Raw genomic sequence first — 14373 nt, 5'->3', positions numbered from 1 at the left:
CATGTCTGTGTGTCTTCTGCTTGTAGTTACTGGACTATTTGATCTAAAATAGGTAGATTGTTTTTTTTAATCAAATCACATTACATGTTCCCTGTGTTACCATGGAGACATAAAATGACAAAATGTAAGGTAATGAAATGAAACACTCCTGGCTTCCACCTCCACCATTGCAACATCCAAAAAAGGAATTTATTGCTCTTTAACAAAAGACAGTCACCTCTCATGCGTCCAGCATTACAACAGCTCATGAGTGTCTCTGCCTTTGATTTTATGCCTTGACACGAGCACCCATAAGTCTGGCCCTTTTACCAGGACTCGTGAGTTGGAGCACGTCTTTCCAAATGCTTGTTGTCTAGAGAACAACACCCCTGGAGCAACAACCGCCTCAGCCAATCAATGCTTATGATTTCCTTGCCCTTCTGCCAGTGCCAGCAAAACAAACAAGTAAAATGTCTGACCCTGGGCAAGATTGTCAAATCAGCACCCTGGGCACAAGCTCAGCAGTCCAAGCCACTTGGGACCTATGTGAGTGGCACGTGAAAACCTTTTTAAGTGTTCATCCTCAAACACATAAGTATGTACTGTAGACTATGTTTGTGTTTTTTGTTTTTAATGCAGAAGCGCTCTGAAAAAAGGAAAGGAAGAGGAAAGATGGAGTTAATCAAAAGGATACCAAGAACCTCTTAAAAAGCAGAGGAGGAGAACAGGTTAAAGACAGATACATAAAGGAGAAAACAACTCAGTCATCCTTTTCCAAAACATCATGAAAAAAGCTCCAGCTGCTTCATTTACGTTTAATTTTACATTGTCATACACTTTAAGGGTAAAGCAGTACTGTGATGATTACTTTAGTTAGTTACTGGCTTAGTTTGATGGGTAATGGGTAAATACAACCTTAGGTCAACTACAAAACATGACATATTACAAAGTGAACAAACAAAGTACAAAGTGCTTCCATAGGATTTAAAAGGGTAAGTAACAGTCAAATGCTGCTAATCAGGTGCACTCAGCTAATCATTCAATACCAAGGAATAATTGTTCATCAGCAACTTTGATCACCTCTAAAAAAGCAGAGGTTTTGGTAGTTTGCCGGCCTGCAGCGTTCAGGTGTGTGTAAACACAATGCCAAGAAGGAAATGTATCAGCGATGATCCTAAGGAAGCACTCGGTGCTGCTCATCAATCCAGTAAAAATAGACGGCCATTTCCACATAATTTGAAGTCCATCATTCTACAGAGTGAGGAAAATTATTCAACAGTGTAAAATATTCAAGACAGTCGCCAGGCTTCCCAGGAGCGGACATTCTAGCAAATTCACTCCAAGGTCAGAGTGTGCAATGTTCAGAGAAATGCAAAAAAAAAAAAAAAAAAAACTAAACAAAAATAAAGTGGAAGCATTGCCAGGAGAAAGTTTCTTCTCTCTAATAAGAAAACAGCAGCAGGGCTTAGTGTTGCAAAACTGAATCTGAAAAAAACTGGACAAACTGTCCAAATGACTCCTGGAACAACGTTCTTTGGACAGACAATACTAAGGTGGAGATGTCTGCTTATAATGCAGTTCTGAGAAAACCAAACTCAGCACATCAGCACAAATAGCTCACACTACCTGTCAGACATGGTGGTAGAGGGGTGATGATTTTGGCTTTTTTTTATGGTAAAAATGGTAAATGGCCTGTATTTGTATAGCGCGTTACTAGTCCCTAAGGACCCCAAAGTGCTGATACCAAGAACCTCTTAAAAAGCAGAGCAGAAGAACAGGTTAAAGAGAGATACATAAAGGAGAAAACAACTCAATCATCCTTTTACAAAACATCATAAAAAAAGCTCCAGCTGCTTTGGCCCAAATTGCATCATGCAACACAATAATGGATTGGATTTATATAGCACTTTTCAAGGCACCCAAAGCGCTTTACAATGCCACTATTCATTCACTCTCGCATTTACACACTGGTGGAGGCAAGCTACGGTTGTAGCCACAGCTGCCCTCGGGCAGACTGACAGAAGCGAGGCTGCCATATCATATCGCGCCATCGGCCCCTCCGGCCAGCACCAGTAGGCGGTAGGGTAAAGTGTCTTGCCCAAGGACACAACGACCAGGACAGAGAGGCCGGGGATCAAACCGGCGACCTTCCGATTACAGATGCGCTTCCCAACCCCGTGAGCCACGTTCGCCCCAAGCACAGCGGCAAATCTACAGAAAAGTGGTTGAAAAGCATCAAGGTGTTGCAATGGCTGAGACAAAGTCCAGACCTCATCCTGAGTGATGGGATCTTAAGAGAGTTTTGCATAAACAAATGTCCACAAAATGAACCAAAGTAACAACGTTAAGAAGAGTGAGCCAACATTTCTCCATTATTAATTAATTAACAATAATAATTCATGAGTGTTTCACCTTGGTCTAGATGGTCTAGCACCTACACTAGCTAGTAAAAGTAAAATAAAAATGCTCTTTTTGAGTCAGATATTACTAAACATATGCGTTAAAATTGAACAGCCTTGGGATTCATTTGCATTTAGCTAAATTTTAGCCAATGTTTAACTTTTTAGCTAAGGCTATGGAGGTTATAAAAATCTGTATTTATTACACCACTCCAGGACAACTTGGTGTAAACACCAAACCGAGTTTATTTGGGTACTCCAGAACCGTGGCTTTTACATACAAAACCCAAGCAAGCTTTTCTCTTTTTTTACAGAACATTATTATTTTCTTTTTGCCGTGACTGCCCTCTACTGGTGGAAACATGTAGCAGCCAAAAAACCCAAACATATAGCTGAATAGCCCAAATACCAACAGATTTATGCAATGTTTTAGACATATTTTAGCTTTACACTTTACCAAGTGCTACATATTGTTGGTTTTTAAATTGTTTTAATCATCAGTTTTGGCTACTGGTAACCTACCTAGCTCATCTGCATCAGCTAATGTTCTTTTAAAGTACAAAAATGCTAATGAGCTAATTCTAACTTCCAGTCCTTCAGGCATTTTAACATCTGTGAATCCAGCATAAACTAAACTAAAAACCTAAAAAGTTTGGTGAATATACTGTAGATGGTTGCAACACTATTGCATTGATAAAAGGCTGCAGTAAGGCATATAAATACTTAAAGATCACACACATGCACAAACATACACAAGGTTATTACAATACCAGCCGTACTGCTGCAGCTGGTAACCAGTATTTTGGGAATGAGTTTCCAGTATAATGAAATCATGAACTTAAATTGAAATTATAATGAAATCATAACTTTGTTGCAGCTGTAATGGATTTTAAGCACGCTGGGGTGAGCACATTGGTGTAGTAGAAAATCTAACTGAACAGGGAGTTGATTCACTAAATTACATTGCATTATCCATTATTATCTATTCAAACCATGCTTAGGAAGAGTTTTAAATAGAAATTATGCAAGACAGTTTTATCCCAGGCTTTTTCTCATCATTGCATGCTTATAGCTATAAGTGAATATGAAAAATAGTCACTTACCTTAGGAGAGGTTAGGACTTTTAGCATCCATTCTCTCTAATGCATACTATAACCAGATGATGATTTAGTAGCTAATGATGACTAGTGTTAATGAAGTTTGATTATATACACCACCTTAAACAAAAGGACGCAGTATGAGAAATGGGATTGCTTTACAATGATCACATTACTGCGGATTAAATGAAGAATTTAGTAAATGGGGAAATAAGCTTGTCCACTTTATTGCAGAAAAATTAGATAGTAAACATAAAAAAGGGAGCAACTCTAAACTCTTGGATTAGCATGTTGTAAGTCTTTTTGCGTCGATTAACAGGGCATATGTGGTTTTTCTTGGATTTTCTTAACTTCAGAATGATCTTCATCTTTGAGTTTTTCTTTAAAATAAACGAAATACATATTTTGTAATAACAGGGTGTATTAGAGGTGCAGACAAACAGAAGCAGCAAAGGAAAATACATGGGTATTTGCCAAGCTTGCGTAAGCCCACTCTGTGCTGCCACACCAGGTGCCTTTTGAGCAGCGGATCGATTCAAATATCGACAGGACTGACGTAACTATTAAGCTCTAGATTTCAGTTTAGACTGTGTTTTCAGTTGTTTTGTGTTTAGTTTCCCGAGCCCCACCACAAACTGTGTGAGTTCTGAATCAGTCTCAGGGTCTGCAATTTGGGTCCGCTAACTGCTAGCAACACGTTTACACATGACAGTCAAAGAAGCAAAAATAAGTAATGTTTTAAGTCTTTAACTTGCTTTTAATATTTGTTGTTCTGCTACTAATGTAGGTGTATATTATTTAACTGTAGGCATAACACACAGATGCACGAGGGCCATGTATTACTCCAGTGAGTCCTCCTTATTTTTCCTCCCCCAGCCAACAGCAACCCCAGCACAAACGTTCCTACCACTTATCATTTACCTGATACTACTTTTCTATTTTAGGATTTAATATATTACAGTGTGAAGCTAGAGTGGTGTGGTCATGTGTGAAGTAAGTGCTGTTGGAGATCCTTTTAAGCCTCCCCCAACCTGTGCATGCTGATAGAATTATAACGCACCTGACTGGAAAATACTGTAGAGCTTCTATCCAGTTACTCTAATACATTTTTTTTACTTAAATTATCACCAAAATATGAACTTCTTATTTTTTAAGCCCCTAAATAGGAGGTTTTTCAAGGCTTTCTTTTGTATTCTTGCTATGTTGTCTCTTCTGTTTCTTTTCTCCCTTTTCACTAATATCTGATGGAAAGTGAGCTGAAATGTCAGCTTTTACTTGTTTTTGGCATCAGATTTCAACCAGAATCTCTCCATTTACTGCGGCGTGAAAAGGAGCAGTGCCCGTTGTTGTGGTTTCATTACCGGTTTCACAATGTAAATGATATTCAATTTCATCAGCAAGATAATGTGATGAGGTAAGGGCGGTTAATCTTTGAATAATTGACAAAAAATACCGACAGACACATTCGCGCGCACGCACACACCTGCCTTTAGATTCCCGGCAGTAAGAGCCATGAATAATGGATCTTGGTTTTCCCTGGCCTGAGGGAGAAGCTTTTAAACATAATTTGTTGCTTTAATTTATTTACACAACCTGGTAACGTCAGCCCTCAGGCTAGGTGCTTTACACAAAAGTGAACCGCACCCGAGGGTGGGAGGGGTACATGCGCATGGCACAGTCCACATGAAACATGCACATTTCTACACTCGAATTTCGTGCAAGAAATTTTTCTTTTAGAAACTGTGTTTCTCACACTTTCACAAAGAAACTGAGTTAAATTTATAGTTTAATATTCATTATCTGGTTCTTTAAAAACATATTTTAGTATATTTACTTTAAAAAAGTGACGATGTTTATTTAACAGGTAACCGAGGCAGTTTTTTTAAAATCATGGTTTTTAACAGGGAGATGAGCTTGTAACGTGTAATTGAGTTTCAGGTTTACACATTCTCATACTCAATGGCTCAGCATGCTGGAGTACACATCATCACAGTTCAGCCTAATCAGCAACATGGAGTGGGGGAGGGGGGGGGCCCCAGGGCAAGTACCATCATGATGACAACACGACTCAATGAGACTTTCATAACAAACCCTGCTAATTACAAGTTGTCAATATTTTTCCAATACAGCCCGGTGTTTGAGAGGTAACTTGTTTCTGCAGCCAGGGTGCTCTGAGTGGTTTTTGTGATGGAATGTACAAAATGTAGAAATCCACAATTTTAAGTGTGCTGTTATGGATAAAACCATTACATCAGAGCACCACTCTGCCACGAAACACAGTCAGGGAAAATTTCGTAAATAAAGAAAGAAAACAGCAAAGAAAGAAAACACCATAAAACCAGTTATACAAAAACAAGTATTATATAATAATGTAAAAATGACTGTTTTCATACGACTCTGTGGAGACTTACTGCTGCTATAGCAATAACTATAAAATACCCTTACAATAAATACCCCTAAGAGGCAAAGTAGCAGCCAGGTGCTGTGAATCAAATGGATTCAATTAACTGAATGGATCATCAGAAACTGTTTTCACTTCTATAAAAGCAGAACTTTTGGCAGTTTGCTGCTCTGGAGCATTCAGGTGTGTGGCAACAAAATGCCAAGGAGGAAATATAATACAGTAGAGATTTTACAGAAGCAATTGTTGCTCCCCATCAGTCTGAAAATGGTTATAAAGGCATTTACAAATAATTTGAAGCCCATCATTCTTCAGTGAGAAAGATTCTCAAGTGGAAAACATCGAGACCATCTTCACCCCCAGATTAGTCTGTGCAATGCTCAGAGAAAAAGAAACAAAGAGTTACATCTCAGACTCTACTTAGCATGTTAAATATTACATGTTTGTGACAGTGCAATTAGGAAAAGAGTGAACAAGCATTGCTTGGTTGGAAGGATTGCCGAGATAAAACCTCTCCTCTCTAAAAAGAACATGGCAGCAGGACTTAGTGTACAAAGCTGCATCTGAACAAACTCCAAGAATGGAACAACATCCTTTGGACAAAAACCAAACACAGCACATGGGCACAAACGGCTAATACTGTCGAGCACGGTGGTGGAGAGGTGATGATTTGGACTTGTTTTGCCAAAGGACCTGGGTACCTGCATTTAAGTTGAGCTCCTTTGTATACCAAAGTATTCTAGAGTGAAATATGTTTTAAAATTAAAAGAACAGAGGTGCTGCAATGGCCCAGGCCATGGAAAGCCATTTAAAGAAGCTCTTTACACACTGTTCTTCAGCTCATCTGAAGGCCACATGAAGTCTGGAGGTCTGTGGCGACTGATTCAAAATTAGGCTTAAAACTTTTTTGATAAAGCACATAGTTAGGGTTGGATCAGGTTATCCTGAATCCTCCCTTAGTTTTGCTGCAGTAGGTCTAGACTTCTGGGGGATTCCCATGATGCACTGAGTGCTTCTTCTTCAGTCACCTCTCTGCATTTAATTATTTTTTAATATTAATCTCCGTCTCTCTTCCACAGCGGGTCTTTGTCCTGTCGTCATCCACTCACCCCCAGCCGGTAGTGACAGATGACCGCCCCTCCCTGAGCCTGGTTCTGCTGGAGGTTTCTTCCTGCTAAAAGGGAGTTTTTCCTTCCCATTGTCGCCAAAGCGTTTGCCCATATGGGGTCATATGATTGTTGAGGTTTTCTCTGTTTTCTTTACCTTGTGAATTGGCGCTATAAAAATAAAACTGAACTGAATTGCAGACTTTGTGACCTCTGTGCAGTATGCGCTTCAGCATCTGCTGACCCAGCACTGTGACCTTACACAGTCTGCCACTTATGGCAGAGTTGCTATCGTTCCCACTTGTTTCCATATTGTTATAATACCACTAACAGTTGACAGCGGGATATTTAGTTGTGATGAAATTTCTTGAGGTGCTTGATTTTATACACCTGTGGCCATGGAAGTGATTGACAGGCCTGAATTCATTGATGGATGGGAGAGTGAATACTTTAAGCAATGCAGTGTATCCATTTTACACAGGCTCAAGGAGTCTCAGTCTTTACCTCTGATTTCATTTGAGACAGCAGCTTTTTAATGTCTAACATCTTCTTTCCCAGGCTTGTTGTTATCCAAAACAGATTTCAGGATCAGCAGTGCCACAAACCTTTGATCACGCTCACCCCATAATGAGCTTCATGTTGCCAGAAGTCCAGAGTGTGTTTACAGACGGTGTTTACACCACTTTGGATTGTCACCCATGCTGAGCTCATAATCGCAGTAAGCTGTTTACTGTACACGCATCTTCATATTCTCATTAATAACTTCTCAGCGTATAATCATACACAGAAATCAAGCAGTAAGCACAAAAGCCAACATTTGATCAGATTATCAGTTTGCAGGAGCCCCCCCCCCCCCCCCCCCCCCCACACACACACACACACACACACACACACACACACTGGCCATTGTTACAATAGCAAGCAGGTCGCTGACACTATTATTGGTGTCTCAGTGAGAATTTGGGGGCTTTTTGAAACAAAGCTGGGTATTGCTTTTATCAAGTCACTTCACAGAAATATTAAATCATATATTTCATTTTTATATTAAATTAAATCTTGAGTCGTGTTTTACGTTTTTGTGTATATTTCACCTAGAAACACCTCCAGCTGGACTGGACCAATAAAATAAGTGGTTTCAGAGGCCATAGGTCGGGACATAGGACTACAATGTGCTCTATATATTAAAGGAATTATTGCACGTTTGCTTTTTTGCCAACAGTTACAGCAGAGAAGGCCGATGCTACGCTACTGTCTGAAATCTGTGAAGCTGTCAACGGCTTATTAGCTTAACTTAGCACAAAGACTGGAAATTGTCTCCATCGAAAATTATTGAAATCTGCTCAATAAATCCTCTTAAATTCCTGATTTAACTTTGATGATTTGCAACCTCACAGAAAAGACATAAGATTACTGCCAGGAAACAGGCACTACAAAAGGTGTACCTTCCTAAAATTGCAACTTGTTGTCATTAATTAATGACTGTTTAATTAAACACCGGTGCTGATAAGGTGTTGGTAGTTTTAGTTAGCGTTAGACATAGTTAGGTCATTTTAAAAGTTTCTGCCAAACTAAGCTGCTTCTTCCTCTATTTATAGTACAAATTATATATTGTACTGTGTATAAATAAAAATTACTGGTTGATGTAAGTCTTGCCACTCAGGCACTTATTTGGGCAGATATTTTGTAACATTGCCTAAATTAATTTTAATGATGATGGTGATTAGGACAGAAAAAACCTTGAAACATAGCAACTTTGAAGTCACTGGTTTATCTGGTTTATGGTCCAGTTTTAAAGCCTCCAGTTTAGCTGTATTTCTCCCCTCTTTCCCCAAACTGGATGGAAACATATCACATATTACTCTGAAATTACAGAAAATTAACGCATTATGTTACTTGATGTTCCCTACAGAGAGTAATTTGTTACACTACTCATTAAGTTTCTTTTGTGCCGTGCAACTTGAAGACAGAATCTTGCCCTAATGAGGTAACACACTGCATCTTTCTTTAAGTGTTTAGGTACACTGCCTGGCCAGTCGCCATCTGGATTTAACTAAGCAAATAAGTAAGAGCCTTCCTCTGGATAATCACCGCAGTGATTAATATGTTTCAGCTGGCAACAGGTTATTTAATCCTAAATGATACAGCGAGCAGCTTCTTATATCTTAATCAGCTGTGGTCATGGAAACACAGGTTACTCAACTCCATTTATCGGCCTGCATCAAGCAGATATGGAGATTGCTGAAACTGCTAAAACTGGGTTAAGAATTGTCCAACACTTTATGAAATCCCTGAAGGATGAAGATGAACCCTCGTCTTTGAGGGAAAAACGTGGTCGTGATCGGGGGTCATTTTTTGGTGAAATCATCCGTACAACTCAAGGCTATGTTTAATAGTGTACGTAAAAGCATTTCCACTTGTTCAAGAGAACTTGAGGATTTGGGACTAAATAACTGCATAGTTGTAAGAAAACGAGTTATCCTTCAGGCTAATCATTACAAAATTTGCATATAGATTAGCACATCTCTTTAGACTGAGGGAGGAAGCACTATGGCATTTCTAGAGTCTCTTTGGATTGTAGGCAAAACTTCACAAGGGATCAACCAGTGTTAATCACCATTATGTTATACTGTATGTTATAGTTTGACACTAACAAAAACACTGCAAATTTAAACATTTTCTTATTCTTTAAATGTTGGTTACAGCCCTTGGCTTGTGCAGATGTAATTACATGCTCCAGGTCCAAAGACTGCCGTTGGTTATGAAAAGAGCTAAACAGAATCCTGCACACCGCTTGCAACAGGACTGAGTCCAGTTCGTCGGGTCTCACTTATGAGGGTTTTATACTCTTCGTGTCCATGAGTCTATTAGAGTCTGCTTGGGACCCAGTCACGCAAATTTCATAATCGGACAGTGAGCGTGAGGCCCAGCAGACTGCAAGCAGAGTTCACAGAAATAAAACAGGAACGACTACTCAGCCGTTGGGTTTCCGGCTGTTTGTGTCCGCAAATGAGTATAATCGAGGCTTTAGAAGGTCACATCTGTCCTGCTATCACTGAAAACTTTGCACATTGTCACTGCTTTAGCTTAAAGTTTGACAGTCCTTGGGGCCTCCCACTGGCATGGGACCCCAGTCAGTTGATATGTCTTGTATCCAGAGAAGAACCCATGTAAACAAGCCAGAGCCAGCCAGTGGAATCAAACCTAGGAACTTCTAGCTGTGAGGTGACAGTGCTAACCACCATACCACAGCATAAATGGGTGGATCACATGAGTAGATAAAAACTCAACAACTCTGCAGTTTCAGTTTTTGTTCTTGGGTGTAACCTTTTTAAAAGTTAGCCATTTTATTACAGTGGTGGTGGTGGTGGAGAGGGCATGTATGGGGTCTGAATCCCCTCAGGAGCTGGTTTTAAGTGGCAATTCAAGGAAAAGGTTTCGTTTTTCAGCCCTGGAGGTTGGCATGAGAGGACTGTCAATTTCCAAGAAAAGGGCAATTTTTTAAAATGTCAAACTAATTATTGACAGCCAGAGAGCAGTCTGGGGGAATTAACATTAGCCTGAACAGGAGAGGTGGAAAGAATACGGGTATATTATTAGTTAACATACATTTGTGTGCCTGGATGTGTGTTTGTGAGGGAAAAAATAACAGTACACATTCCTGTATAAAATAGACCCAAATCAGTCCAAGCACAACTGTAACACTTTGCAATAAAAGCAACTCAGTGGTTTGTTTTCTTTATTTGACTTTTTCTTCTTCTTCTTCTTCTTCTTTTTTTGGTAGTATTCAACATTTTAATTTTTAAGGATTTGGAAGTATTTGGTTTTAGACAGTAACAATCTTTGCAGCAAATTATAGTTACTTACAAAAAAATCTTCACCTGTATCAATACTTTGGGGATCATTTTTAATCTGCTCACAGCTGAATTTGCCAAACTGGAACAATCTGTTCAGTAGCACACCTCAGTCCCGTGCTCCCCGTTTTGAGTCGACAGATATTGTCACATTATTTACTGTTCCATGATATTCTCAAATAACTTCGGCAACTGCTCGTAGCCCGGGATACGTCAGCAAAATGAGGAGGATATTAAATTTGCTGGTGGGGTTTGTCAACCTGAGAGCGCTTTTCTGTCACAAACAGCAGCAATGAAAGGTAATCGCCTTTCCACGCAGCTGTCGTGATCAAAGGAATCGCACTCCCATGACTATCATGCACAACAACCCACACAGACACATGCACAATGAGGCACGTGGATGCACCATGACACTTACTTGCACCAGCGCCGGCAAAACGACGCTCGGGGCGTGCAAACGCACAAACACTTACATCGACTGCACAAAGCAAATCTCACCACAGCTCGATGTTGTGCGTTTTCCTTAAGAAGCTTGGCTGGAAGAATGGACACACACACACAAACACACACTCAAAGCAGCCGCACAGCAGAATCCAACAAGGGAGTAAGTCATCAGTCGAAGCTCCCACGCCATTTAAACCTGCAGTGTGAGAGAAAAATGTTTCATTTTGGCACATTTTTAGACTTTTTTTTCATCTCTCTCCAACATTTAATACAGCACTCAAAGAGGCTTGTAACTCTAATGTCGATTTTAATTTCTTCAAATAAAAACAGATGTGGCTCCTGCTGTGGCTCCAGTGTGGTTTCAAAGTGTGTGCAGCTGATAGTCTAAAATATTCAACATTTCTCCAAACATTTTTGCAGGCACAAGATTTTTTTTTCCTCCAGAGGTTCACTTGACTGATCTGAAGACAGCAGCTAAGCCACAGAAAATCTGAGACAAATAGGAACGCAGTAGCATTTTTGCTGGTCTCCTGGTCGTTTTCCACCTGCTCCAGTGTACTACAGTTTGTCACAGATGTGCTACTGCAGTCTAACCCATCCACTGTACCAGACCCCCCCTTCCTGCCTCCCAAAGGAAATTACCTAACCCTCTCATGCTTTAGTCATCCCACCCGGGCTGCTGCACCATCCCTCCTGGCTCGACTCCCAAAGCATTCCTTAGCCCTTACATTGAGAGTCCCCTTTCCCCCCACCCCGTCTACTAACACAGTCCCACCACTGGCTTCACAAGGCTGTGTGTTGAATACAAAATCTGGTGTGCCAACCTCCAACCCGTAGCCCAGAGTGTAGTTGTGCACGTCAGGCTGTGATCTGCATTCTGTCGTTACCTGCCACTTTGCTTTGCTCTCCCTGCGGCAGGCTGGTTATCCTTCCTCTCTAAAGGTGGAATCAGCAGAGTCACTTGCTATTTTCCATCATAACCCCCAAAACCTGTCTGTTCAATAAACATGTCACATCACCTCTGACTTAAATCTTCTTCTTTTTTATGTTTATTTCCCCGTCTCTGGTGCCTCGCTGCTGTATTTTATACATCAGCACTCAGAAGAGGAGGTAATCCACAGATTCTGTTTGCGGTTATGTCTTTTAGAGAAGGAGGAAAAGTGCTCTTTAATTAAAAGGAAGCGAAAGACAACAGGAAAGACAGAAGAGAGAGCAATAATGACAACAAGCACCATTAAGAAACGCAATACAATAGAGACTGTATGTAAAACAAGAAGCTGAACACTTTGTTGATTTGTGATGTTAAATATAGGTCAAAGTAGTTTGTAAAAGCTGGAACACTTCTTTATTTTACTTTGAAAATACCCAAGCACCACTGTTTCACATCATTTTCTTTAAAAAGCTAATAAGAGCACTGAGCAGCAACAATTATTTTGATCAGGTACATTTTAAATCAAAGCCTGATTAATTATTCCAGTCCTAACATTTCCCAAATTGTGATCAGAATTTCCCGAGGGAATAAAACGAACATTTTTTAATATTTACAAAGATGCAGCAAATGAGGTAAATTATAGCTGCTATTTCTTTAATTTTTTTTTTTTCCAATCTTTGTTGTTTCTCTCCATGGGGAGGAATTTTGGTTGGCTGATCTGTCACTCAGCAGTCAGTCAATCCTCACGGAGATAGCTTAAACTGCTGTTTGAAGTAACACTATGAGGCTTTTTTAATGGAGACCTCAGTGCTTCCCAGAAGACAAAGCTGACTGACTGGGTCATCTCCTGAATTTTGAATGAAATCTTTCAACAAATATATTCTACAGATCTGGTGCACTCATACCTCTTCTATGTCTTCGGTGAGCTCCTATCTACCCATATTTTTACCATCATAGTTTAGATTTATGTTTTCCAAACAACATAAAGAAAATATCTTAGGACATTCCCATTGATCTCAGCTGGGTCTAAACAGAAGATTACACAAAATATCAACATTAACAAGATCTAAACATCTAAATGGTGATGCAGCTGTGAATATTTAGCTTTCAGATATTTGGTCGGGGTGGGTGTGGCTCATGAGGAAGATCAGGTCATCCACTGATAGTAAAGTTGGTCATTCAGTCTCTGCTAGCATGCCAAGTATCCTTGGAAAAGACACAGTACTAAACTGAATTGTTCCTGGTGAATTCATTAGAGTGTTAAAGTTAGGTAGAAAGCACTTAAATGTAGAAAAGCATGCTTGTATGGAAGTGTGCCAATGGCTGAATGAGACATGTTGTCAAGAAGAGCTGAAAAGAACCAGGCCATTATCATGCACATACAGTATATATAACATTTTTAAAACGCCATAAATTAGCATTTTCATATTGGACTAGAATGTCTGGACCTAAAAGTAAACCCAGACAAATGTTACCGGTTTAACTGTTGTATTTATAGGCAGGGTTATCCAGAATGCAAGTTTCACCTGGGGAGTGAAGGTGAGTGTTGACAGGTAAGCATAACCTGCAATGCTGGTGTGTTCTGTTTGGGTTACAGTAGGCAGGCATGTAAATTCTTCAGGCAGGAACTTATTTATTTAAGTGGGCAGAGAGCTGTCCCGGCCAGTTAGGTTTTTACAGGTGAGAATTTCTATTCAGGGAATTTCCCAATCAAGACACCAACTGTTTGAATCAGGAGAGAACTAGGAAGGAAAATGAGAGCTCAAGATTCTCACTCTGTATTACTGGTGGTAGCACAGAAGTGTTAGTCTGTCAGCAGTCATTGTACTCTGACATGACCAGCAGAGCAAATGATGAAGCACAGGACAGTCTGTGGTCTAAAACGAGACATCTGCTGGGAGATGTATGTCTCATTGATGCTCTATGCTGTTAAACATGACATGGCATTATAGTCTTGAAACAATTCTGATTTTTTTGCCTGTTCTAAATGTTGCTTTTGTAAAACAAGAACCTCTGAGCCCACATAAAGTTTTTCTACAAGTTGTGCACATGTAATAACTTTAAGTTTCTCAGTTGGCTTGACAGTGTCCTTTGAATGTTCTTTGAGATTGACTTTAAATGAAGGCAGGTCGCATGATTGCAGACTTTGCTCGGCAAGACGTTTT

This window comes from Astatotilapia calliptera, chromosome 15, assembly GCF_964374335.1.
Source record: "Astatotilapia calliptera chromosome 15, fAstCal68.1, whole genome shotgun sequence".
Taxonomy (NCBI): domain Eukaryota; kingdom Metazoa; phylum Chordata; class Actinopteri; order Cichliformes; family Cichlidae; genus Astatotilapia; species Astatotilapia calliptera.
This window is presented reverse-complemented; position numbering follows the sequence as displayed.